The sequence below is a fragment of the Thunnus thynnus genome, chromosome 8, assembly GCF_963924715.1.
Source record: "Thunnus thynnus chromosome 8, fThuThy2.1, whole genome shotgun sequence".
NCBI lineage: Eukaryota > Metazoa > Chordata > Actinopteri > Scombriformes > Scombridae > Thunnus > Thunnus thynnus.
Genome location: NC_089524.1, coordinates 1,414,846 through 1,442,345, shown reverse-complemented (window position 1 = coordinate 1,442,345; position 27,500 = coordinate 1,414,846). Strand labels below are relative to the sequence as shown.

The window sequence follows — 27,500 nt, the reverse complement described above, 5'->3', positions numbered from 1 at the left end:
CAAAACCCAAAGATAAATGAAAACCAGTAAACTGTCATGTCTGGGAAGCTGGAACCAGTACATCTTTGCATAAAGATTGTTAAATCATCATTGTTGCCTTTTGCAGATCAATGAATGAACTAATCGTTGCAGCTCTACTCAGTAAATCAGCATCGAGTTAATAAAGTCTCTGTTAGTGTTTTTCTCTTTCTCGTATAAATATTATTATATTTATGTGATAATATTGTAAATGTTTGTTAGATAATCGATCAGCTCGGTATTAAGATTCTGTCTCAAGACATTATTTACAAAGTTTCTATTAAAATGTTCCAAAGCAAAATCATTTTCTCCTAAAACAAAACTTTTCTGTCTTAAAACTTTATCCAACTTTACCTTTTTAATATTTCATGTTTAGAATATATTTTCCCTCAACACAGAACTTTTTATTCTCATGTGCTTCCAGTTTTTTTCTTCTTCTTCTAACTTTTAAACATTCATGAAGACAATCTGAGAATTTAAGATCAGTTGTGTTTTTAGTGTGTGTGTGTGTGTGTGTGTGTGTGTGTGTGTGTGTGTGTGTGTGTGGCCTGAGTTGACTCACACAACTTCAGACTGACTGAATGTGACCATCTGCTGTGTTGGAGGAGAGAGAGTGTTTGTTGGTTAGTAAACACACAAGCTGTATGTGTGTGTGTGTGTGTGTGTGTGTGTTTTCAGTGGTCTTCTGCCAGATAACAGTCAGTGACTCTAATTACTGTCAGCTTGTCAAGTTTTCTCTCCGTCTGTCTTTGGCTTGATGTTAACAGTGATGAAGACGTCAGAGATCATCTGAAAATGATGCAGATTATATTACAGTTATACATATTTATACATATTTACACTGAGGATCAGATTTAATAAGCTGGATCAATCAGCTGATATTAGCTAATTGCAGATACATTGATATCAGTTTGTATGAAACAGCAGCACAGAAATGCTAAACGACGTTTGAGATAATAGACAGAATTCCTCCGTTACACAGTTTGACCAGAGAGCTTTGAGTGAAGACTAGAAAGCTTTTATTTAAGGTGCAGTCTGTTTACCATTTAGACACTGACCAGGTGAATGACCTGCACAAAGTCTTTAAAAGAAACTATTGTAAGGGATCAATATCAAGATTGTTTTAATGTAGAAAAACTAAGTCAAACAAAGCTATAGTTTATTTATTTAGTGCAGCTCTCAGTGTGATTTTCTGATGCACTCACTCTTAATCTAATGACATCTAGATTTCTGTGGAATAAAGTGCAACTAAAACTTATTTTCATTATTGATTCCAGTTTGGTGTGATGTCATCAGTTTGTTGTTTTATCAGACCGACAGAACAAGACTCACAAATGTTAAATTTACTGATACAAGACAAAGAAAAGCAGCAAAAGCTTTGATTTAAGAGGCTGAAAACAAAGAGAATGAGGTGTTTTTATTTGGAACAACTGTAATAATAATAATAATGAATAACTGAAATTAATTTGAGCTTAAATTAATTTATAAAGCACCTTTCTTAACGAGGTCACAAGGTGCTGCGCTAGTAAAACATAGAAACGACAACCAAGTTTAATTCATTTTAATCAGTCGACTTTTCCAGCACAGTCTTCTTCCTGTTGATCCCATCATCTGCACCATGTTTACTTGTGTTTATTAAACCGAGCGTCACAGTTGGTGTGATGTCAGTTAATCCTGCGGAACATCACAGCACCTCTGATCCAGTATCGATCAGTTTCAGGAACACGTATCAATGTACGATTGATTGATTCACACTGTCATGAAAACAAGGTATCAGCAGTGTTGCAACGTCTCTGACTCTCATTAGTATTGGCTGCTTGTGTCTCTGTTTAGTTCAAATCACCTGATCCATTAGAGCGTTAAACAGCTCTGACAGCATCTTCTCTCTGAGTGTGTGTGTGTGAATGTGAATGTGTGTGTGTGTGTGTGAATGTGAATGTGTGTGTGTGTAGTCTGAGCAGCAGTGTTGTACAACATGTCTGGAGGTTCAGATTCTTAGACTGTGTTTAATGTTTCTGAGACCTCAGATCTAAAAATCCTTCAGCTGTTCTCACCTGCATGAAGATATTTCTGCTTTTTCCCAGATGTTAGATATTTTATAAAGATAAGACTTAACAGAAAGACTCTTCAAGGTTCTTCCATCTGTGCCTCGACTAAAAATATGGCAGTTTTTCTTTCTTTGTTTCTCTGATGAATAAAGTGAAGACTTGTCTGATATGTTAGTTTATCTCAGTGTCTCAGAAGCATCTTAGTTTATCTCTAATATATCTAAGAGTGTCTCACATTTCCTTACAGTATCTCATGGTATTTCAGAGTAATGCATTTTTTCTCAAAGTATCTCAGTTTATGTCAGAATATCTCAAAATATTTCACTGTATCTCAGAGTATCTGTTTTTCTTATATTATCTCAGAGTATCTGAATGTATCTGCAAGTCATATTGTGTCTCAATTTATCTCATATTATTTCATTGTATCTCATATTATCTCAGTACATCCCAGTGTATCTGAGTCTCTTAGTGTATCTGAGTTTCTTAGTGATTCTGAGTTTCTTAGTGTATCAGAGTTTCTTAGTGTATCAGTTTCTTAGTGTATCAGAGTTTCTTAGTGTATCTGAGTTTCTTAGTGTATCAGAGTTTCTTAGTGTATCAGTTTCTTAGTGTATCATTTTCTCAGTGTATCTGAGTTTCTTTGTGTATCTGAGTTTCTTAGTGTATCTGAGTTTCTTAGTGTATCTGAGTTTCTTAGTGTATCAGTTTCTTAGTGTATCTGAGTTTCTTAGTGTATCAGTTTCTTAGTGTATCAGTTTCTTAGTGTATCAGTTTCTTAGTGTATCAGTTTCTTAGTGTATCTGAGTTTCTTAGTGTTTCTGAGTTTCTTAGTGTATCAGTTTCTTAGTGTATCTGAGTTTCTTAGTGTATCAGTTTCTTAGTGTATCAGTTTCTTAGTGTATCAGTTTCTTAGTGTATCAGTTTCTTAGTGTATCTGAGTTTCTTAGTGTATCAGTTTCTTAGTGTATCAGTTTCTTAGTGTATCTGAGTTTCTTGGTGTATCAGTTTCTTAGTGTATCAGAGTTTCTTAGTGTATCAGTTTCTTAGTGTATCAGAGTTTCTTAGTGTATCAGTTTCTTAGTGTATCTGAGTTTCTTAGTGTATCAGTTTCTTAGTGTATCAGAGTTTCTTAGTGTATCAGAGTTTCTTAGTGTATCTGAGTTTCTTAGTGTATCAGTTTCTTAGTGTATCAGAGTTTCTTAGTGTATCAGTTTCTTAGTGTATCTGAGTTTCTTAGTGTATCAGTTTCTTAGTGTATCAGAGTTTCTTAGTGTATCAGTTTCTTATTGTGTCTGAGTTTTTTAGTGTATCTGAGTTTCTTAGTGTATCAGTTTCTTAGTGTATCTGAGTTTCTTAGTGTATCAGTTTCTTAGTGTATCAGTTTCTTAGTGTATCAGTTTCTTAGTGTATCAGTTTCTCAGTGTATCTGAGTTTCTTAGTGTATCAGAGTTTCTTAGTGTATCAGTTTCTTAGTGTATCTGAGTTTCTTAGTGTATCAGTTTCTTAGTGTATCAGTTTCTCAGTGTATCTGAGTTTCTTAGTGTATCAGAGTTTCTTAGTGTATCAGTTTCTTAGTGTATCAGTTTCTTAGTGTATCAGTTTCTTAGTGTATCAGTTTCTTAGTGTATCAGTTTCTCAGTGTATCTGAGTTTCTTAGTGTATCAGAGTTTCTTAGTGTATCAGTTTCTTAGTGTATCAGTTTCTTAGTGTATCTGAGTTTCTTAGTGTATCTGAGTTTCTTAGTGTATCAGTTTCTTAGTGTATCAGTTTCTTAGTGTATCTGAGTTTCTTAGTGTACCTGAGTTTCTTAGTGCACCTGAGTTTCTTAGTGTATCAGTTTCTTAGTGTATCTGAGTTTCTTAGTGTATCAGTTTCTTAGTGTATCAGAGTTTCTTAGTGTATCTGAGTTTCTTAGTGTATCAGTTTCTTAGTGTATCTGAGTTTCTTAGTGTATCTGAGTTTCTTAGTGTACCTGAGTTTCTTAGTGCACCTGAGTTTCTTAGTGTATCAGTTTCTTAGTGTATCTGAGTTTCTTAGTGTACCTGAGTTTCTTAGTGCACCTGAGTTTCTTAGTGTATCAGTTTCTTAGTGTATCTGAGTTTCTTAGTGTATCAGTTTCTTAGTGTATCAGTTTCTTAGTGTATCAGTTTCTTAGTGTATCTGAGTTTCTTAGTGTATCAGTTTCTTAGTGTATCTGAGTTTCTTAGTGTATCAGTTTCTTAGTGTATCTGAGTTTCTTAGTGTATCAGTTTCTTAGTGTATCAGAGTTTCTTAGTGTATCAGTTTCTTATTGTATCTGAGTTTCTTAGTGTATCAGTTTCTTAGTGTATCAGTTTCTTAGTGTATCAGAGTTTCTTAGTGTATCAGTTTCTTAGTGTATCAGAGTTTCTTAGTGTATCAGAGTTTCTTAGTGTATCAGTTTCTTAGTGTATCAGAGTTTCTTAGTGTATCAGTTTCTTATTGTGTCTGAGTTTTTTAGTGTATCTGAGTTTTTTAGTGTATCAGTTTCTTAGTGTATCTGAGTTTCTTGGTGTATTTCCAATTATCTCAATATTTCTTACAGTATGTCTGTTTATCTCAAAGTATCTCACTATATCTTAGACTATCTCAGTAAGTATGAAGTATAAGTGTTCATCAGTATCTCAGTTTATTTCAAAGTATCTCATCTTATGTCAGCGTATCTGAAAGTATCTCAGAATATGTTAATTTCTGATTTTATTTGTCTCAGTTTATCTCAGATTTTTAAAAACATTCTCAAAAGTATCTGAGTGTTTCTAAGTGTCCTATTGTATCTCAATTTATCTCAGTGTATCAGATTATTAGTGTATGTTCAATTATCTCAGTTTATCTTATAGTATCTCACTATATCTGACTATCTCAGAGTAGCTCAGTTAATTTCAGAATATGAAGGAGTTTCAGTTCATGTCTCTTATGTGGTTGTGTGTATTTGTGTGAATATTTCAGTTTGTCGGTGTCTCAGTTTGTCTCTGATGATCTCAGTATTTCCTCTGTGTCCTATTTTATCTCCTTTCTGTTTACTTCACTGTATCTCAGTTTATCTCAGTCAATCAGTTTGTATCAGATTCTTGTATAATATGTATAATCTTATCTCTATTCTACAGTATCTCACTTTATCTCTGAATATCAAGGAGTTTCTCAATGTATCTCAGATTGTCACACAATATCTTTGTGTTTCTCATTATATCAGAGTATCTTGTTGTATCTGGTTGTATCTCAGTGTATGTTCGGGTGTTGTGTTGTGTTGTACTGTAAACCAGCAGACAGACTGGTGGTGCTGCAGTGTGTTAATGTGTGTGTTTCTGTCTTTGCAGGACTTGTTTGAACCAGCAGTTCGTCCGTAGGCCTGTTACAGCAGAGTGAAGAACGTCTTTTATCTCTTTTTTTATATTTTGTCTCTCTTCTCTCTCTCTGGGTGTTTGGGGGTTTTTCTCGCTGCCTCTGCCTCCCTCTGGTCTGGGTGCGTTTGGTTTGGTTTTGGTGCGTTTGAAGGGGGCGGACGGGGCTGTGAGGATTCTTTTTGTTTTTATTCTTCCTGGCTGCTGGTTGGAGGGTTTAGCTGTTTTGTGGGAAAAAGCTTATTTGCTGCTGGTTTCAATGGGATTTGGTGTTATTAGGCAGATGGATCCTTGTTAATTTTAAATGAGCTGTTTGGTCAAAGATGTGTCTCGTCATGAAAACCATCTGGACATCTTAAAATAATTATCTGATGTAACTTAAAGGATTTTGAGGTGTTCTGATAACATCCAGGTAGAAATACCTTCTGTGTTATGGACGTCCGTAGCAATTTATTTATTTCAATATATTTTATTTTGGTTTATTTTCTGATAGATTATCTTTTCCTTTAAGGCTTTAATCAGGAATCACACAAATTAACTGCAACTATTAAAACTGCTTCACGCTTCAATAATCACCTCTCATGATTAAATCATTCACCTTCTCTCTAATGCAGCCTCTTTAATTTTACCTCCAGATGACTCAGAAAGCAAAGGAATCCCTAAAAAACTAATAAATGACCCCAAATGCTGGAATATTGATTCACACAGGATCATTAATGTTATCAGTAACATCTGTGTTAAGTGAATAATGGAAATATTTTAAATCAAAAGAATAAATGTTGTGATTTTGTTCAGGATGTTGAATCAAAGCTGCAGCTAAAGTTTGTTTTAATTTCTTGTTTTTTTTAAGCTGTTGAGTTTGAATGTTAATTATTAAAACACACGTTATAAAAGTGCCAATATTAAAAATGATAACTTGTTTTTACTCCAATAAAACTGCCTCTTTAAAACTAACATAAACTGACGTCTCAGAAGATTCATTACACACAAACATTCAACATAAACTACTGTCACAGCTGCTGTAGACCAGCGTCAGTCTCCCCTGGACTTAGACCTGGACTCCGGGACTCAGAGCTCAGACTCTGTCCCCCTTTGCCTTCGGGACCAGTAAAAGGTTCCTTCATGAGGATCTCGGGATGCTGGTTGGCTCATGTGGACTTCACAGACTTTCTTATTTGACGAAGCACTTTGAGATTCACTGCGAATGGAAAGTGCAACAAAAATTAAATATATTATTATTATTATTATTATTATTATTATTATTATTATTATTATTCTGCAGGGTGGTCAGATGTCAGACTACAGATGCTATGAGCTGTAACTGTTAAAAAGGCCAACACTACTTGGATTATTCCACCATTATCTTTCTACAGGCGACTATCACAGTGTAATATGATCCTACATGGTGTCTTTGTCCTTGTTAGAAGCCTGAAAACAGCAGAGTTTTAGGACAAACTGATGCATGTCTGCTGCTTTTTGATGGCAGAATCACAGCTGAACCTCTTCATCGCCTGAAATGTCATGTTTGGCATCAGGGAGGAAGCGTCTGTCTGGAGCTTGATGCCAGAAGCTCATTTTTCGTGGCTTGTTGTTGTGTTTTCTGCCAGCTGTCTGAATCTGTGAGCTGATTTGTTATTGATGGAAGTCCAGAGTCATGGAATGGTGTCTGTCAGCAAACACAGACAGTATATTTATGAAATGTGTAAAAAAAGATATTGAGTACAACATCTTTGGGGCTCCCGGCTGGACTGATGGACTTTTCCACTGAGAGTTTTCCCACAAATAGAATAAAGTGGGTTGTTTGTGTCAGCGTGTGGTTCATGAGGGGAGCAGAGATGATGTATTTGTTGTGGTGACGGTGTTGATCGGTGCGGCGGGTCTTTCGGGCTTCGCCGCTGCCGCTTCTTCTCTTTCAGGCTTGTTGTTGTCTTATTTATGTACCTGGTGAAGAACATTACATTCGGCCGCTGCAACAATAATAAATGATTCATTTAATTCCCAATGCTGTTTCAGGTTGTTTTTCTCAGAGCAAATATCCAACATCTGTGCAGCCTGCAGACGCTGCTCGCTCCGCTGGACTGTTTCACAACTGTGTGATGGTTATGAGGTGGAAATAATTTTATATAAATCACGTTTACTCAACTGCTTTTAAAGGAAATTAGATGGAGCTTTATGGCCGTTCCATACAGAGTGCTGGAGAGTAAATGTACTGTGCTTGATTTAAGTCCAGTTTATTTGGAGTATTTATATTTTATGCTGCTTCATACTTCACTATATTTCACGGGCAAATATTTCATCACATTAGCTATTAGATTAAGATTTTATATATTCAACATATAATCACTTTATTGAATATGATGCTCTGCCGTAGATGTCAGTCTGCTAAATGTTCATCAGCTAGTCTGTTTGGTGCTGAGCAGGTAGTGTTCAGCGGCTTTTTTTTACAGCTTTTCCTCTCTGAAAACGACGCTATGAGACGCTGAGAGTGAACCAGAACAGTAAAAGTTGCAGCTGGACAGATAAACAATGAGCTGAAACTCACTATAAAGCTCCGTAAAGCCGAGAGGAGCTGCAGAGTCTCTGATAATTCTCTGTAGGTTCATCACTACGAGCCAAACACGTTACACACTGACACATCAGACATTGAACAGGTGCAATAATTTACCAGCTATTGACTGAACAGGATTCTGTGCCGGTAGGCCACAGGCTGCTGGTCTGGACTGGTTTTCCATGCTGATAGTAGTTTGTTCTATTGGTACATAATCACAGTTTTAACAGGAAAACACTGGACCTCTTGTAGACCACTAACTGGACGTTTTGACCATCATGTCGGTCATTTTAATGCTGTTAAACTGGGCCAAACCAGGGGAAGGATCAGTGTTTCAGCTGTAAGCAAAATGAATTTGATCAGGAGACAACGCCAATCAATATTAATTCCGTACCAACAATAAACAGACACGGAGGACTTTGTACAAACAGCCACTTCTATCATAAAAATATAGATTATGACCTGTATAACCATGGCAGTGTGATGACGGTGGTGATTTTCTATCCATGAGGGAAGGAAGTGTTCCTGCTGTCACATCAGAAAACTCATCTGTAAGATTATCAAAGGAACAGAATAACCCTTCATCTTCCTCTTCTGTCTGGAATAAATTAGCTTTGACCTTGTACCAAAGTATTAGTAGCAGTAATATCGTAGTCTTATCCTGCCGTACACTGAAACGTCGGTCAAGTGGCGTTTTTGACCTGCAGGTGGCACTACATGAAAAGTCAGAGGATCACCAGGATTCATCTTCAGGGAAACATGAATATCTGAAGCAATAGTTGTTGAGATATTTGATCAAAGTGTTGAAATTCCTGCAGAGCAGCAGCCTGCATGCAGAGTTTACTGTAAATATCTACAGTAAACAGCTTCAGGCTGAAGATAACAGCAGAGAATTTCACTGCATGAAGGTAAAGTTTCATCCTGCAGGGTCCATAACAAGGTGGCTGGCGTGTTACTGACTGTGTGTGTGTGTGTGTGTGTGTGTGTGTGTGTGTGCGGTGGGGAGGCGGCGGCTTTGCTTCGCTGCTCACACACTGACGCATGACTGACAGCTCAGTGAGGGGCGACAGAAATGTTTAGAAAGGTTAAAGGAAAATGAAGAGAGTGAAGAAGCAGAAAGAGAAATCACTGAAGAGCTTTAGAAAGCTGACAGAGACTCTCCGTGTGTGTGTGTGTGTGTGTGTGTGTGTGTTTGTTAGGTGTGTGTGTGGTCTGCTTCTGCATGGTGTTATTTGAGGTGAACGGCTCTATCTCAGTCTGTCACTGCCTGCTGAGTTCCAGTCAGACTGACTGATGGATCCAGTTTGCTCTTTGGTTCCTAAACTAATCTTTAACTCTGTGACTTTGTTCCGTCTCAGACTAAAGTTTGCTGTGATGAGAAAACCTGTTAAATCTTCGGTCTTCAGTCCAAACAGATGTCCTACATCTGACTGAGACCATCTCTGCCTCCTAGTCATTACATTTTAGAAACATAAAGCTGCTGAAGGAAATAAAATAGAAATCAAGTCTAATAAACCTCCAGAAATTCATTTTTAATGTGTGAGTTTGTTGTAATAGATTTGTCCTTCACAAACACAAACAGGAGGCACCAACAACTTTCAATCAACCATAAATAAAGCTGATCAGTGTTTATCACATGTTGATGACTAATAGTACGTCTCTAGTCTCAGACGGGTAGTAAAGTGTTTGGAATAAAGGGATGAACTTTCTTCATAAAGATATTCCCTCATTCGTTGTTTTGATGATGATGATGATGAATGTTTACTGATGTCTGTCCTGTAGATCTGAATGCAGATGTCGTTCAGATTCTCTCACATCTCTTCCTCTTTACATCTGAATACAAGATGCGGATCAGCTGAGTCTGCTTTTATACACACAGAACCACAGAACATGATTGGATGTTAATTGTTAATTGTACCCTGCAGCTCACCTGAGTGGAAACATCTGCATTCATTATGTTTCTCCTCTCAGTTGTTCAGGTTTTTACTTTCATTTTTGACCCGTCTGTTTAGCATTAAAATAAGCTGTTAGTCCTCATTTACTAAATCTACCAGCTACAGTGTTATAAATCAAATCTATACTTAAATGAGTTCAAAGAAATAAACACAACATATGAACATGTCTGCTAGTTAATGATACTGACCGCTGCTGTCATGCATCACTCTGTGTATGAGCCGATGTTACAGCAGAAGAAGAAGATCTGAAGCTGTGAACACGTCATCAAGACGATTCTCACTTTTTAATATATAATCTCTAGAATATCGTCGTATTTAGGGGCTCCGTAGTATCCTGGATGACTTCACGACTGTGGAGGTTTATCTGCAGAACAGCATCAGTATGCAACACCATGTACACACACACACACACACACACACACACACACACACACACATATACACACAGTTATCACAGTAAATGATCTGTGGCTGAAGCTGTCTCTACTCTATGTGTGTGTGTGTTTGTGTATTTTGCAGCAGCTGCTCGATACCTCCCTGAACTGATTAGTGTGGCCTTCTTCAGACAGCAACACACACACACACACACACACACACGACTGTGAGCGACTGATCAGAGTTTGTGATTTCAAGGTTGTCGGTTTGAATCCCAGACTTGACGACTTCTGATCCTCCAGCTGCTCGGTGGTGAAGTCAAACTGCAGCCTGCTCTTTATTCTGTTTCCACTCTCACACACTCTCACACACATACAGAGAGAGTACCTTTTGAAGTTTATTAAAATCACAGACGTCTCCTCCTCCAGGTGATACAGCTGTCCTTGAGAGGAGGCTGAATCACACACACACACACTGTGGCCTTCAGCCGAAGAAACAGAAAATTACTGAATGTTATGTCGTGTTGTTCATTTCATATGTTCAGATAATGACGGCCATTTTTTTTTTTAATACAATTGAATTTCGTTGTTTATTCAATATTTCTGTTTTTTGCTGCCTTTAACTAACAGCAGCCTATAATCCATCAGACTATCGAGGGTTAAACACAGTCTGTTCATTCATAGCAACTAAAGCATGATGAAGGTTTTTATGGTTGTGTTTAAGATTCAAGATTCTATAACTTTATTGTCCCTGAAGGGCAGCTGTTTGAGCAGCAACAGAAGAAACACCAAACGAAACAAAGACACCAAACATAAAACACATAAAAGATAAAAAAGCACATAGAAGTCAAATCAGTTCACATGCAAAATGCAAGAACTTCATGTAAAGTTAGTGATGACCTGTTCCTCTTTAGGGTGATAGCAGAGGGTAAAAAACAGTGTTTGCATCTGTTGGTTCTGGCCAGTGATCATCTGGAAAAGGAGCCAGAAGGCACCACATGGGACTGTGGATGCAGGGACGGGAGCCGTCTGACAGGATGGATGTGCTTCCTGTAATCGCTCTGTTTTCATGGAGGTCAGACGCAGACCTTCAGTCACTCACAGCTCTCGGTTAAAGGAAAAGTTTGACATTTAGGGGAAGAGAGGAGAGGTAGATGTTCAGACTGATACCATAATATAAAGCCATAGCTAGCAGCCTGTTAGCTTAGCTTAGCATAAAGACTGAAAACAGGTAGAAACTGTTAGCCTAGCTCTGTCCAAAGGTAACACGAGGTGTGTACAGATTGTAATTCACTGTTCTTTAGGGGGTTATGTGCAGGACTATTTCTTGACAAGGCATAGTAACTTCCTGGACACTCTGCTGGTTGCTTAGCAACTGATCAGAGCCAAGAAATAGCCCGACACATAACATGTGTTCATGTTAGTGTTTCACTGTTATGATTGTTACTGTGAGAAATGTTAGTTAGTTCAGACATAAGGTCTGCTGAGTTGCAGTACTGACATTTCCAGACTGTCAGTGAACATGTCGTTGTCAGCTTAGAAGCTGTGAAGCCTGTCGGTCATGTGACCTACCTGTAACAGTGATCAGCGGGAGATAGCACACCTGTGATCAGTGGAGTTGGGGGCGGGGCTTGTGCTTCTTCTTCCTGTTTTGGTGCTCGGCAGTTAGATGATGTTAAGTGTGAGAGGTTACTGAAGAGTTACGGCAGTTCTTTTGTTATGTTTGGCGTTGGCTACGGCCCATCTTACCTGAACCTGAACCAAAGTGTTCAAGTCTAAACATCCAGCTGCTCCTCAGACTTCTCTACAGTAGAACAGCATCAGTGTTGGATTTATTTTATCTCCTGACATAGAAAATAGTTTTCACTTGTACACACGTGATCAAAATGATCAACATATTGCAGCAGAAATTTATCTCCATTACTGGTAAAACGGTAAAAAACAGATCTAAGCTTCATAATCTTCATTTTTTTAGTCTAACTATTGTTATTTGAAGGTTTTGTCTTTGTGTCAGTGCAGTTTGTTTAAAGTGCTCTATGAATATAAATATATTCACAGTCATTATAAAGTTAATTAAATCAGATGAAACTTGTGGAGAAACTGGGTCGTTGCAGCAGCAAACAGAATATAAATAGACTCAGATTCAGCATCACAACACGACTTCATACAGCTGAGTAACTGAACAGGTATCCAGTCTAGAGATGATGATCTTAATAATTAATACATTTAATTAATCTGAAAAGATTCATCTTGCTAATTAAATTGTTTGATCTACAAAACATCAGAAAACACTGAAGAGTATCATCATGATTCTCTGAAGCCCAGCGTGCATTTCATTTAGTTTGATCAACAGTCTGAAGTTTATTATCATGAAAGTCCAAAGAATCATCAAAATGACCTAAATGATTAATTGATTAATAGAATAGTTGTTGATTCATTTTCTGTTGATCAACTAATCCTTGCAGTTCTAATTTGGTCATAAATGAAAGTATTGGACAGATGAAGATGTCGACCAGATGGATGAAGATGTCAGGAGATCAAAGTTATTACATTTCATCCTGACGGGAAACATGAACGTGTGAAACTAATTTCACAACAATCCATCCGATAGTTGTTGAGATATTTCAATAAAGAAACTAAAAAGTCGACCTGCTGGTGGCGCTAGAGGAAGAGTCAGAGCATCACCAAACTCAGCAGGATGCATCCTCTGAGGATCATGAACATCTACACACATTTTTATTTTTATTTTATTACTTTATTTGACTGGGACAGTGCATATTAATAGCCATCTGTTGTCCCTGGGCAGGCAAAAAGTTGGAAGGACAAATATTACGAATAAAAGCATTGACAATACAATCAACAATAAAAGCGGTGACAATATGCCGATGCAAACAAGCAGCTTAAGACCATAGACTGTATAAAAATATGGACGTAGTTACTAGGGATGTGCAGAGAGTCCAGTATTTGTATTTGTATCTGTATTTGTTGAGGCAGCAAAATTATTTGTATTTATATTCGATTAAAAGTGGAAAGAGGCTTAAAAATCCTGTTTTTTTTTATTACGCTTTTAATTTTAGAAAATTAAAGTGTTACAATAAGTGTTCATGAAGCGTGTGTCAGTAGTTCAGCTTTATCTCTGGGGAACTTCAGTTGGCTTCATTTTACAGCCCCGGAGGTTGGTTAAGACACACAAATCAACAAATAGGATGACAACAATCAACAAATAACACAACAACACAATGTCAGGCCTGGTAAAGTGTGGATGATAAACTAGAGCAGCTCTTACATTTGAGCATAATAATGACGAGTAAGACAACAAACGATAACGGAGGAATGATATATATCCGGCTTTGATACAAACACAATACTTCCAAACATGAGATTTGTTGACAAGAGGAAGAAATCCTGTTAATTGGCACCGATGACGCTGTTATACACAGTTACACACATCAACAGTCGCAAATATGATTTGAGTTAATTTCCCTGCAGGCTGCAGGAGTTAGAGGACTGGGAGGACTGGGAGGTGCAGTAACACATTGCTGGTCTGGATCCACACAAACAGCAGCTATTAATAAAACATATTTGCAGTTATTGACGTGTTTTTGTGACGTCTTAAAGTTAAAACGCTGATGATTAATTGATTTAAATGAAGCATCTCTAAATATCTGCCTTCAGAATCACTGTCAGACCAATCAGCATTGTTTTAATCAGACACTGTTCACTACTGTCACAGCATGAAGCAGCGTTTAACTCCTCAGAGACGTTTTGTTTCTCCTCCTCCTCTTCTTCCTCTCTGCATTTAACTGCAGTGGTTTATCTGCAGGATCTATCTCTAAAACTGTCGACCAGCTGCAGGTTTCAGCTCCCACTCTGAACATTAATTTACATCCAGAGTGTCTTCCTCCCTCGTACTTTACATTTAAATGTTTTGTTTTTGTGTATTCTGCTGGTGTCACAGATCCTCTCTTATCTACTGAGCTTCATTTCCTCCCACAGTAAGAAAAAAACACCCATCAGGACACATTCAGGTCCACACTTTATTTATTCTTTCTTATCATCTTCTGAGGGAAATGATGCATCACAGCTCTTTTTGCCGACAGCAGCACATCAGGAGTGAAGAGTGCACAGTCAGCGCTGCGTTTATCTGATTGGTCTTCAGGACGTCTCCGTCCAGACACGTGGGAATCATTTAGCTTTTTATATATAAACAAATATGAAACATTACTGTGAGCAAACGTCACCCTGAGAAGAATTTAATCCTCTGAAGCAGAAGTTTCCAAACTGAGTTACAATCTGTTTCTTCTCTTTTGTTGTGTTGTTTTAAGCTGCTTCGTTTTTATTGTGCAAATGAAATAAAAAAAAAAGATCATAATAATGAAAGTAACTCTGATGATGTCATAGTGATGTCATCAGCTTACAAACTGGAGGTGTGAAGTTTGAAAGATGTGGCTGTTTACCAGGTTTGGAGGCTCTAATGAAAAACCAGCATTATGGGAAATGTAGGATCCAGTGTTTTGGACTGTTCTTTGATTTAATCTGTATCTCACAAGTCAGAGAACTTCATGGAAATAAAATACTAAATCAGGAGAAAATATGATGCGAAATCAAGACAGAAATCCAAATAAAAAAATGTATCCAACCAGTGTTTCATCCTAATTAAAGGATGAACGTCGTGGTTGCTCCATGAACTACTGAACGACACATAGAAGAGTTTTCATCCGTCTGTTCCTTCTGAAACCGTTACAACCGTTAACGGACGATCGTGATCATGGTTTAAAAAAAAACAAAAACTTATTGACTGTTGTTTGGAAACAGGAAGTGAACAGTAATCTCTCGTGTTGTCGTTTTGTTGACCTGCTCCCTACGAGGACTTTGTCGCTCTGTAATAAGTCACCTGATTTCCTCCTTTGCTCTCGTCATAATCTCTACAACCACCAGAGGGCGCTGCAGCGTGAACACATGTAGCTTTTAATTTTTGTCATTTTTCTTGGGAGGACAGTCTTTTTTATCAGTCTGTCAGATGGTATCAAACAGTTTATATTCTGGTTCCAGATCTTCATTAAAGCTTTACAATGTTTTCAGTAAATTAAAGGTTCGCTGTGGAGCTTTTGACCAGTGGCGCTACGAAGCGATGTTCTGATGAGTGTCTCCTCACTGCAGATGTTATCTCACTATTCATCCGATCAACAGGTGGCGCTAAAGCTGCATCAAAATGTAACAAGGAAGAAAACTGCTAGTTAGCAAACGTGGATATAAACAATGTTGTTTGTTTGTTTTTGCATGTTTTCTATATTTCTCCGAGCTCAGTGATGCTCAGGCTGCTTCTTGGTGAGAAAGACTGAATGTAAAAGTGACTCTTGTTCAGTAGAGAACTCTGCAGGGCGCCTTTAATTATTAAAAGACTCCACGTTTTTTTTTTTTTTTTTTATGGCTTCACCATTTCAGACACATCTCCCCCAGATTTAACCAGACAGACAGATTTGAATTCTTTGAAAACTTTGAGATCTGCACTGGAATTTAAAACAAGTTGTGTCTGAACAGACATATTGTGTGTTTATGATAAATGGATGAACATTAACTGAGCTGAAAGGTTGAGAGATTTTATCTAACTTTATAAAAACCTTGTGATGCAGCTGCAGGGTCTTAAAGAGGTTTATTTTACAGATGAAGACACTGAGCAGTGAGAGACTGCAGCTCTTTCTGCTCTGTTTAATTTTTTTTTTTTTAGCCTGATCTTCAATCTAAAGGTGAAGTGACACATTTTCTATTTTCGTCGGTTGTTTTTCTTCAGCTGGAGTCTGTGTGGTCGTCACAGACGCAGCAGCAGCGACTGACAGATGCTAACAAGCTGTTTGTAGGTGAAACCTTCCTCTGACAGTCTGACAAATATACCTGCTGAAGCAACAACAGTAACCTGAAACAACTAACATGAAGTGAAGCTTTAATCTGTGAAGTAAATATAAATATAATATATTGTAATAAATCACATCTGGGAGGATTATAATGGACTAAGCAGTGTGACGCTGATGAACTCTTCAGTGTTCATTTTTTATCATTTTCATATAAGACGCTCAAAAAGTTAAAAAAAAGTCTCTGCACACCTGAATATGTGCCAGAATCGTCCAATCAGAGGAGAAAAGAGTAACTGATGAGCAAAACCCAAAGAAAATACGTCATTAAACATCCAGATGAGCAAGTGAAGAAATCATCGTAACATGATGATGACCAGGAAATTCAACTGATATATCATAAATCTTACTATGTTATTATACGTCTTTTATCTTATACATCTTGTTATCTTATTATTGAAAAGTGGAAAAGTAAATTAAGGACAAATGTGCCAGTTTATCACGGATATAACGGTATCATCATACATTAAATGTGAATAAGAGACAAGATTTTCCATTTTTGGACGAATCTGTAAGAACGTTTTGTAACATCCAAAATTCTTTGTTTCTTCAGTATCTGCAGGTAATGAACTGCAGTTTGTTTTAAGTTGAGGAAAGATCGTGGTTGTGGATTCATCCTCCATCCAGAGCTGCACCGACTGCAATTTTCTTGACTGATCCTGATTTTCTTTCTTTATAAGAACTATAATTAGCAGCATACACAAACAATTTTTGTAACTTTTCTTTAATGGAAAATTTAAATTCAATTGTATGTTCATATAAAATATGAACTATTTAAAAAGCTGCAGCTGCTTTTCCTTTGCTAGCTTCTTGAAACCTGTCACATTCACTGGGGTCGATGTTAGTTGTTCCAAATGTTTTCAAGGTCGTTTCCTCTACGGCTTGTTTCGGACTTACAGGTTTTACAGATTGTGAGTTTTGTGTCTTCTTCACTTGCGCTAAAGAAGAAGAAGAAGAACGTGCATGCTGTGTGTTTCTGGCTGTGACGTTACTGTCTGTGCTGCTGTGTGCAGCGTTCACCATCGTGCAGCACATTTGTGTAAATTTGACTGGCAAAAAATGGAATATATGAGACTGATCAGCTGGTCTGACTGTGCTGTATTCCTGTGATTTTAAGTTTTCTAACATTTTTTCTCTGTTAAAAGGTTTTTTTAGGGAGTTTTTCCTTATTCGAATCGAGCGTCTACAGACAGAGGATGTTGTATTGCTGCACAGATTGTGTGAAGCCCCATGAGGCTAATTTGTGATATCTGGCTATATAAATAAAATTGCCTTGACTGACTGAACAGATTCCAGCGATGTTCATGCTCAGTCTGTCACCGCTGCTGGAAAACAGCCGGCGCTGCGTCCCAAAACAACACAAATTCAAGTCGGTTATTACTTTATTTGCCCCCAAAGGACGACTGGATGTGCAGCAGAGTATGAAGAGAGAAATTAGTCTCAGTAATGGTGACAAATGTGTTTCACATGATTTTACACAAGTTAAAGTAATATGGAACAAAGTCAAGTAAACACTCAGAATACAAGCAGGAGAGTATACTGTGTGTGTGTGTGTGTGTGTGTGTGTGTGTGTGTGTGTGTGTGAGCGTGTGTGTGTGTGTGTGTGTGTGTGTGTGTGTGTGTGTGTGTGTGTGTGTGTGAGATAATAATTGAGGCTGCTCGCTGCTCTCAGACACTGTGATGTTTTGGGTTTGTTTGATTTGTGAGTCATATCGAGGCAGAGGGGAGGTGCTGGTCTGAATGGTGATGAAGGCACAATCTGAACTGCTGTGTGTGTGTGTGTGTTCATGCGTGCACAAGTGTGTGCGTGCGTGCGTGTGTGAGCTCAAGTGTGTGTCTTTGCACATTCACACAAGCATTAGTATTTTGTGTGTGTGTGTGCGTGCACGCGTCCATTCATGCGTGTTGGATCAATAAGCTATCATAACAGAACAGTTGGCTGCATCAGCTCCCCACAGACGCACAACAACACGACACACTGCACTGAATTAATGCATGACTGTGTGTGTGTGTGTGTGTGTTGATGTAGATTAGTCTCCATCTCTGTTTCCTGTCCTCATCTCTCCTCTACCCCTCCTCTTTGATTGCAACATTCACACACACACACACACACACACACACACAGAGTCATCATGTTCACCATCGTTTATTGCTTATGTGTGCTGAATATGCAAATCTTCAAAGCAACGGTTCTTAAATTGGGGAGCCAGCATCTTTGAGGAGCTCCAAGAGTCCATAAGGAGGTTCCAGAGACATTCGATGGGGTTGTTGGGTTCTTTATGGAGGCTAATGATGCTTCAAATGTACCTGAAGGGGGTTGACGGAGGCTTTTTGAAGAGTCTGGTTTGTACCTGAAACCATAGAACTTACATTACTGACATTTCCTAATTGATACAAGCATTGCTGTAATTTTTAATGAGTTTTTTCTTCTTTCAGACTCTTTTCAGCTCTCAGACTTGATGCATCATAATGAAATAATGAAACACACAAGTTTTATTGGTGGTAAAATGACGGCGTGACCTGTGAATCCTTCCTGGTGGTGCATTCAGGTGCTGAAGTGAAGGTCTGACAACAGAGCTTCTCCACTCATAAACTGTGTTGTTTGGGAATAATTATCATACATATAATTTGGACAGTCAGCTGTATTTAATGGGAAAATTATTTCACTGACCTCACAGTAGAAGACGCATAAACACACCGTCCCGCTACGTCTCACTGGACGATCAGGGCTGTTAAGTCTGCAAACTAGCTAGTAAACAACAAGTAGTTAGTGAAGAAGTGACTATGACGCTTTCAAAGAAAATCTCAAGCAGCGAATATGATGAGAAGAAGCTCTGAGAAAAAGATAATTACACTTTCTACAGAACAACTGTTGCAACAGCAAAGGAGTCCCAAGGAGGATCGATGGAAGCTTGAGGAGGGTCTGGAGCAATTTGCAGATGTAAGGGTTTGTAGGGATCCTTGAAGGTAATCTGGATTGTTCTTGATGGGTATCTAAAACCCTCAAGCAGGTTCCAGACAGAAGGTTGAAGAGGATCCAGGACTTGTAGGAGGGCTTCCAGGAGTTTGTAGAGTTATAGAGGTTTCAGACATCCTTGAAAAGATTGAAGATTCTCAATATGCAAATCTTCAAAACAATGTTTTTTGAAGGCGGGGAGTTTTGATGAGGATTTGTGGAACCTTGACGAAGGTCTTGAGGATTTTATGGAGCTTAGAGTTACACAAATCCTTGAGACAGTTAAGGGGAGCTTTGAGGAGGATGCAGAGCTGTTGATGAAGGTTGCAGAGATCCTTCAGGAGAGTCTGGGTGGTTCTTAATGGGTACCTGAAGCCCTTAAGAAGGTTCCAGGGTCGACCCCTCATCGTTCTCAAGGGTTAAAGGTGAATCCTGGTCTGGATATGAAATTAGGAGCTCCAGGGGTCCTGAGGAGGATCAAGGGAAGCTTGGGGGGTCTAGAAGACTTAATGGAGGCTCCAGATATTCTTGGAGAGGTTGGAATGAGCTTTGATGATGATAGAGAACTCTTTATGAAGGTTTCAGACATCCTTGAGAAGATTGAAGGTTCTCAATATGCAAATCTTCAAAGCAATGTTTTTTAAGGAAGGGACACAGAGTCTTCCTGAAGATCTGAGTTTTGATGAGGATTTATGAAACCTTGACGAAGGTCTTGAGGATTTTATGGAGCTTAGAGATACACAAATCCTTGAGACAGTTAAAGGGAGCTTTGAGGAGGATGCAGATCTTCATGGAGAGGTTGAATTTATGATGATGCAGAACTCTTTATGAAGTTTTTAAGGATCCTTGAAAATCATCTGGGTTGTTCTTGAGGCATTACTCAAGCTCCAGACTGCGGTTTGAAGAGGATCCAGGACTTGCAGAAGGGTTTCTTTGTCCCCCATGAGGAGATTCTACAACACGTTACAAGCTTCAATGGAATAATGGAGGATATGGAGGTTCCAGGCATCCTTAAGAAGGTTGTGGTGTTTTGAGATAACTGAAGACATTGGAGGTCTTTGATGAGGATTCGGTGGTCCCAGAAGGGTCTCTATTATCCATCAGGGGTATCATGAGGAGGTTCTAAGGTCATGCATTAGAAGTTAACCAGAAAATAGAGGTGGTTAACGAGGTTCCACATTGTCTTTGAGGAGGATCCAGAGGGTTTTTTGTAGGATCTGTGGCATTCTTGATTGGTACCAGAAGTCCAGAGATCTTTGAGGAAGTCTTGGAGTCTTTCAGGGGGATCCTGGAGTTCTTGAACAGCTACTGTTTTATCCGTGATAAAATTCCAGGGGTTCAGAAGGAGTTTCCTTGTGTACATTTGTAGTTTGTAGAAATCTGTATGAAGTTTTACAAAGTTCCAAGCACTTTAGGAGGATTAAGGGTGATCGAAGAGGATCAAGAAGTCTGTAAGGAAGTTTTGGGTGTTCTTGAGTACAGTAAGATGTTGTCACATGTCAAAAGTCCTTTGAGGAGTTTTCCCAACTCACTGAGAAGTTGAGAAAGAATTTAAGATCACAGGAGTTGTGTACAGAGATTCTGGTTGGTTTTTAGGAGACTCCAAAGATCATCACAAAGGTCAGGGGGCCTTTCTGTTAGGATTCAGATCTCTTAGAGGAGGTTCCCCGTTATTCAAGAGGAGGTTTCATGGATCTTTCTTTGTTTATCAGGGAAACATCACACCTCTTCACAGTGATGTCACCATGGTCCCAGATCTCAGCTACTTACGGCGTCCTGTGGAGTTTTTGAGTAACGTTATGGAGCCATGTTTTTATGAGTGGGTCCCCGTCTTGTTTGTACAAGATCACAGATGGCGTGATACACGTTTCTGCCAATGGTTTCACACTTTTCCACTGATCTTCAGGTGGCGGTGACGCGCCAAGAAACGCAGCAACGCGCCATCTGCTAAGACTGTCGGCGAGTAAACAAGAATGGAAACAATGCAGGATTTTAAATATTTTTAAAATCAGCTTTACAGATGTTTTATGAGGAAGGAAATACATTTAACGCTTTTATTACATTATATTTAAACATTTTTGTGCGTTTACAAGAAAGCTCGGCTTTAGCTCGGTGAGTAGAATGATATTATTACTGATAGAAATAATGAACAAAAGTTATAATAAACCAGAATTATTCCTTGCAGGCTGGTCAAGTGATGAAAATGAATCGCATTTGTACATTTATTATATTTATATCACTAGAGTTTCTATTCTGGTGAAGAGGTTTGCGTGTGTGTTGTTGCAGCAGGGAGGGCTGGCGTAGAGAGAGAGAGAGAGCGAGAGAGGACGAAAAATAGATTCTGATGGAGAGAAAAAAGATGGATGAGAGAGAGAGAGAGAGGGAAGGGGGGAGGTGGAGCAGCAGGGGGAGGAGGAGGAGGAGGAGGAGGAGGGTGGAGAGGAGAGAGAGAGAGTGTAATCGAGGTTGGAGTGTATAACAGAGCTATTCGTCGCTCTCTGCCTCAGTATCACAGCAGCTGGCTCACACACACACACACACACACACATACACACACACACACTCACACACACATATCTCGTTTTCTGGATATACAGCGAACCTGAGACCGAGGCGACTCACACACACACAAACACACACACACACACACAGCGGTACATGTGGATTTATCTCGGTGTGTGTGAAGACTGAAGTATGGATGATGTTGCCGCCGGGTTAGTACGCTCTCACTCTGTTTATGTGTGTGTGTGTGTGTGTGTGTGTGTGTGTGTGCGTGTGTGTGCTGCTGGTGTTCCAGTATCATGGCAAGAACAGATGAGTTATGAGATGGCTGATTTTGTGTGTGTGTGTCCAGGTAGAGGTCACCTTTAACCTGTCTGCATGTCCGTCTGCTTCTGTCTGCACACACACACACATAAACACACACACACACGCACACACACACGCACACACACGCACACACACAAACAAACAGGTGGGTACAGACTTCTACACATCAGGGTTATGCTGCATTGTTTTGTGTGTGTGTGTGTTTGTGCAGCGATACCGCAAATAGCCTTGCATGAATTCATTCAACTGTGCAGGTCAAGGTGTGTTTTTAGTGTGTGTGTGTGTATGTATATGTGTGTGTGTATGTGTAGCTGGTGATGACTAGCGCAGATTGACTTGGCGGGCTCCCTGGGTAACACTGCATCACTCATTTAGTCTCCAGACACACGTAGATATTCACCAAACACACACTCACACATGCACACTGAACCTCGTTCACACACAGTGCTGGAAATTTACTCAAGTACAGTTTGAGGTACTTGTACTTTACTTGAGTATTTCCATGTGATGCTACTTTCTACATTTCAGAGGGAAATATTGTACTTTCTACTCCACTACATTTATTTGACAGCTTTAGTTACTTTTCAGATGAAGATTTGACACAATGGATAATATAACAAGCTTTTAAAATACAACACATTGTTAAAGATGAAACCAGTGGTTTCCAACCTTTTTGGCTTTTGACGTCTTACAAAAAGCAGTGTGTAGTCGGGGTCACATTTCACATGTCTATGAGTTGTTAACAGCTCCACCAAATAGTGATTTTTCCCTCTAAACTTCTCACATGCTTTCATTTCAATAAATGTTCAAATGATCCAATATTTCAGCAAAAATCAAAGATTAGAGAAAAAGTCCAAAAACTGAAAACAGATTTGTGTATCAGAACTTTGTTTTTTCTTCTTTCCTCTCCCATTAATCATCTCACCACCCCTCAGATTTATCTGCTGACCCTTTGGAGGGGCCCGACCCCTAGGTTGGGAACCACTGGACTAAACTAGCTAACTGTATATAAAGTAGTGTAAACTAGCTCCACCTCCAGCAGCTACAACAGTAACATGCTGCTCTAACACTGATGCTTCACTATTAATAATCTAATGATGTCATATATAATAATATATCAGTCAGAGGGACCAAACCACTACTTTTACTGCAATACTTTAACTACATCAAGCTCATAATACTTATGTACTTTTACTGCAATACTTTAACTACATCAAGCTCATAATACTTATGTACTTTTACTGCAATACTTTAACTACATCAAGCTCATAATACTTATGTACTTTTACTGCAATACTTTAACTACATCAAGCTCATAATACTTATGTACTTTTACTGCAATACTTTAACTACATCAAGCTCATAATACTTATGTACTTTTACTGCAATACTTTAACTACATCAAGCTCATAATACTTATGTACTTTTACTGCAGGTTTTTACTTGTAGTGGAGTATTTTTATTCTTCCACCATTGTAAACAGATTTCTCCTGATGTGGTACATATGAATAATTGAAGAGTTTGTGGCTTCGTCGGGGTTGTAGACTCTGTTTCCGTGGATTTAAAGCGTTTTGCTTGTAGTAAACAAAACACAGTCAGACATGTTCTTATCCATGTTGCTTACATTACATTCTGCAGGACAAAATTCCAAAAATACATAGTTTAGGGCAAACTGACAACACCTGTAACATAAGAGAGAATATCTGAAACCCAGGAAGCTCAGACAATGACGCAGTACTGACTCTCTTAACAGGAGGAAAACCACTCAGTGGTCTGTACGTTGCAGCTTTGTTGGACTTTGACCAGTTTAAACTCTGTAAGTTAGTTGTTCAAAGTTTAAGACAGTTGACTGGAAATCACTTTAAATGCAGCTCAGCGTCTCGTAGATTCTACCCATAAATATTTAAGAATTTTCCTCATGAAATTGATCGACTGATTTCTTTATAGTGTTTTCTGCTAGATGTTAATAATTAAATACATTTTTAAAAGGCAGAGACATCTGTTAATGCACATAGAACATAATAACAGTTATACTGGGCTCTTACAGGCAGCAGTACTGCTCTGTGTTCACAATATCTTCTGGAAACAATGATAATCACAGTGATGGAAACAGTTGTTGGTACTGATACAGTCAGAAAGTTTCACCACAGTATATAACAGACATCGACACATCTGTAGTGCAGATGTTTGTGTCAGCAGTAAACAGCTGCAGCATCATGTTGTGCTGACAGTGTAACATCAGCTGCTGTAATATTCTCTCCTCTAATATCTCTGACTGTCACATGACGCCTCTCATATCAGTCACTTTGCTTTATGAAGATGCTTTTCAGCGTCTTATTTCATGTCAAAGCGTTTCCTCGTTATTTGTGTCACAGTGCAGCTGCTCTGATGGATTCATGTTGTCTAATAGTTTCAGTTCCTCTAATACGACGACTGACACTGATCAACGTGTCTGCTGCTTTCTGACAGCAGCAACCTCTCATTCTTCTTCTTTTCACTCTTTTATTTCCACAAACGGAGCGGAACAGGTCGTCTTATGTCGAGATTTTAGGGACGTGGACGATGCTGATGATGATAAACCTCACAGAACAGCAGTTCAGTTTCTGTCTCTCAACCTCTCACAAGTCAATCAATTCAGGATTTTTTTGAAAACATGAACTGTTGTAATCCATCCGAACCAGTAACTGTGTTTCTTAGACAGAGCTGCTGCAGTACTATTTTAGTTTTATAATCTCAGGTGCTTCACATCCTCACATGACCCCAGTCCAGCCAATCATTGTCACAGCGTGCAGCTCGCTGTGTGCAGTAATGGGATGGATACTGATACTGTTGCAGGTACTTGCATTGGTACCGATAATGGTGCTAGTACTGGTACTGTGGTACTTATACTGGTATATGGTGCTAATACTGTAGTAGTGCTCATGTTTATTCAAGATTCATGATTCAAGAGCTTTTATGCTCAGCAGCACAGCGGGTGGCGACACTGCAGGCGGTGAAATTTGTCTTCTTAGAGCTCTAGTTTCAATTTGAGTGCAAAATAAATATTTACAACTGTAATGAAAAGATAAGAGAGAGATTAAATAAAATATAAAGATGTACAAATATACACAGGAAGTCTCTCTCCTCAGTGTGTTGTTGCTAACTGGTCCTGTCCAGGCAGCGTTGGTAGTAGATTAATGCCACCTCCCTCAGGAAACTGTGTGTGTGTGTGTGTGTGTGTGTGTGTGTGTGTGTGTGTGTGTGTGTGTGTGTGTTGCAGGCTGAGCTACTGTTGCATTGCAGTGACCTCCAGGAGCTGCTGCAGCAGCTCTGCTACATACAGAAGAAGGAGAGAACACAAGCTGCTCTTTCCTTGTTTCTCTTCCTTCGACAGACAAAAGTCAAAGATTTGTGTCTTTCTTACCTTGTTTTTTTTAAATCCTGATGTTTGCTGTAGATGTTTGCGATAGCTGACAGTTTCTGCTCTAAAGCGTCTCTTTCAAATCCTTTAATCAGTTTCAGCGAATGCAGTTAACCTGAGGAGCTGCTGGAGATAAATGAGACAGTAAACGTTCCTCAGGCAGGCGGAGGCAGAGCACACAGAAGGAATATTGCACCACACTAAATCAAATCTTTAATAAACATTTCCTCTTTGCTTGTGTCTGAACTCTGGCTTTACTCTGAAATATCTGCACGTTATTTGATTGTGTCCACGTCTGTGTAGTTGCTGCACACAGGTCAGACAGACTTTGAGCGTCTGCAGGGACTCAGACGTGTGAAGCAGATCACCAGCAGAGTTACAGACTCTCAGGGTTACTCCGACAAAAGAAGCAGAAACACTGAAGTGGAGGATTTGGTGCTGCTGTTGTTTTATTTCCAGCAGCTTTTCTGCTTGAATTCAGATTTCAGTCCAGGAGGAGATGAACCCCCCCCCCAACACACACACACACACACACACACACACACACACTACAGATACTCTGACAGTTTTTGTGTGAAAGCAACTGTTAGTGTTTTAAGTGAGGAGCCTTTAGTCTGATGTAAGTTTATCAGTGATCACACCGTGCGAGACCTTGATCACAATCAGACTGTCAGATATCAGTTTGAAGCTGTCAGATTGTGATTCGTATTCTGATTGGTCGGTTTGTTGTGAGATCGATAATCAGTGTTTGTTGATAGACGATCTAAACACAGAGAAACATCTGAACAACGTAAAAACAGCTGAATCTCAACTAAACTGCATCACAGACTCTGTCAGTGTTATAATGCTGCCAAATTCACAATATCATTTGTCTCATTTCCATATTTTTCTCTTCTGAGTGTGAAATAGTAGTTTAATAAACTCGACATGTTAACCAGCTGCTGATAGAATCATTATTTTATCATCATGATGTCGTCTCATAAAACCAACATAAATCCTGATTAATTATTGATGACTTATTCAAAACATAATGAAACACATAAAGACCACATCTCACGGTAAATCAATGAAGAATAAGTAACAGAATCAATCTGGCAAATAGAATCAGCTACAAGCAAACATAAGAAAAAACTGCAGGGACAAAAATACAACAATAAAGAAACAGTCGTGCTGAGTGCTCAGCTGTATTTCATTTAAGATGAAAGATCACAGAGAACGTTGGAGCTCAGTTTTAAGATTCATATAATCTGGAGAACATTTTGAAAAAGCTCATTTTCTTTGGTGAGAAAATCGCTGTTTCAGTCTGAACGGAGGGAAGAAGGTGCTTTTACATCTTTAAGTGGCTTATTGTTGGACGCACTGACATGTGTTTGTGCTGCTTACGTAACTGGCAGTGATGATAATGTGACCGGGGTTACCTGTGTGTGTGTGTGTGTGTGTGTGTGTGTGTGTGTGTGTGTGTGTGTGTGTGTGTGTGTGTGTGTGTGTGTGTGTGTGTGTGTGTGTAACAGGTCACATGTGGGGACTCACCTCCCTGGGGACAAAAAACAAAAACCCATAATGTAAATCATTCAATTTTAGGGTTAAGACCTGGTTTTATGTTAGAGTCAGTCTCCAGGACATGAATGTAAGTGAATGTAATGTCCTCTGAAGTGATGGAAACGTGTGTGTGTGTGTGTGTGTCCGTTATGAATTGAAGCCTCTTGACTGTTTTTATATCAAATCTTTCAACTGCTCAGTTTCCACAGCGTGTCAATGTTGTAGCTGCTTTAAAACACAGTAATAATTCATCTGTAACATCTATATCTAAATGATTTATACGCACAGACTATCTACAGAGTAACTCCAGCTGTCAGAGAAAGTCTCCAGAAATGGAAAAAGTCAAGTAACAGAAGTGTTTCACTGCTGACGACCTCTGAATGAAACATGTACAAACCTCCTGCAGACACTTTCATTTATGTATTTCTGTGTGTGTTGGACTGTGAACTAATGTGTGCGTGTGTGTGTGTGTGTGTGTGTGTGTGTGTGTGTGTGTGTGTGTGTGTGTGTGTGTGTGTGTGTGTATGTGTGTGTGTGTGTGTGTCCTTCAGTGTGTGTGTGTGTATAA

At 38.9% G+C, this 27,500-nt stretch overlaps 1 protein-coding gene across 5 annotated transcripts in view; it reads left to right on the top strand.

The window, feature by feature from the left end:
* The window catches only part of patj (PATJ crumbs cell polarity complex component), a 155,741-nt gene that overhangs the window by 68,238 nt on the left and 60,003 nt on the right, over positions 1-27,500 (top strand). The gene's annotated exons all lie outside the window — the stretch shown is intronic.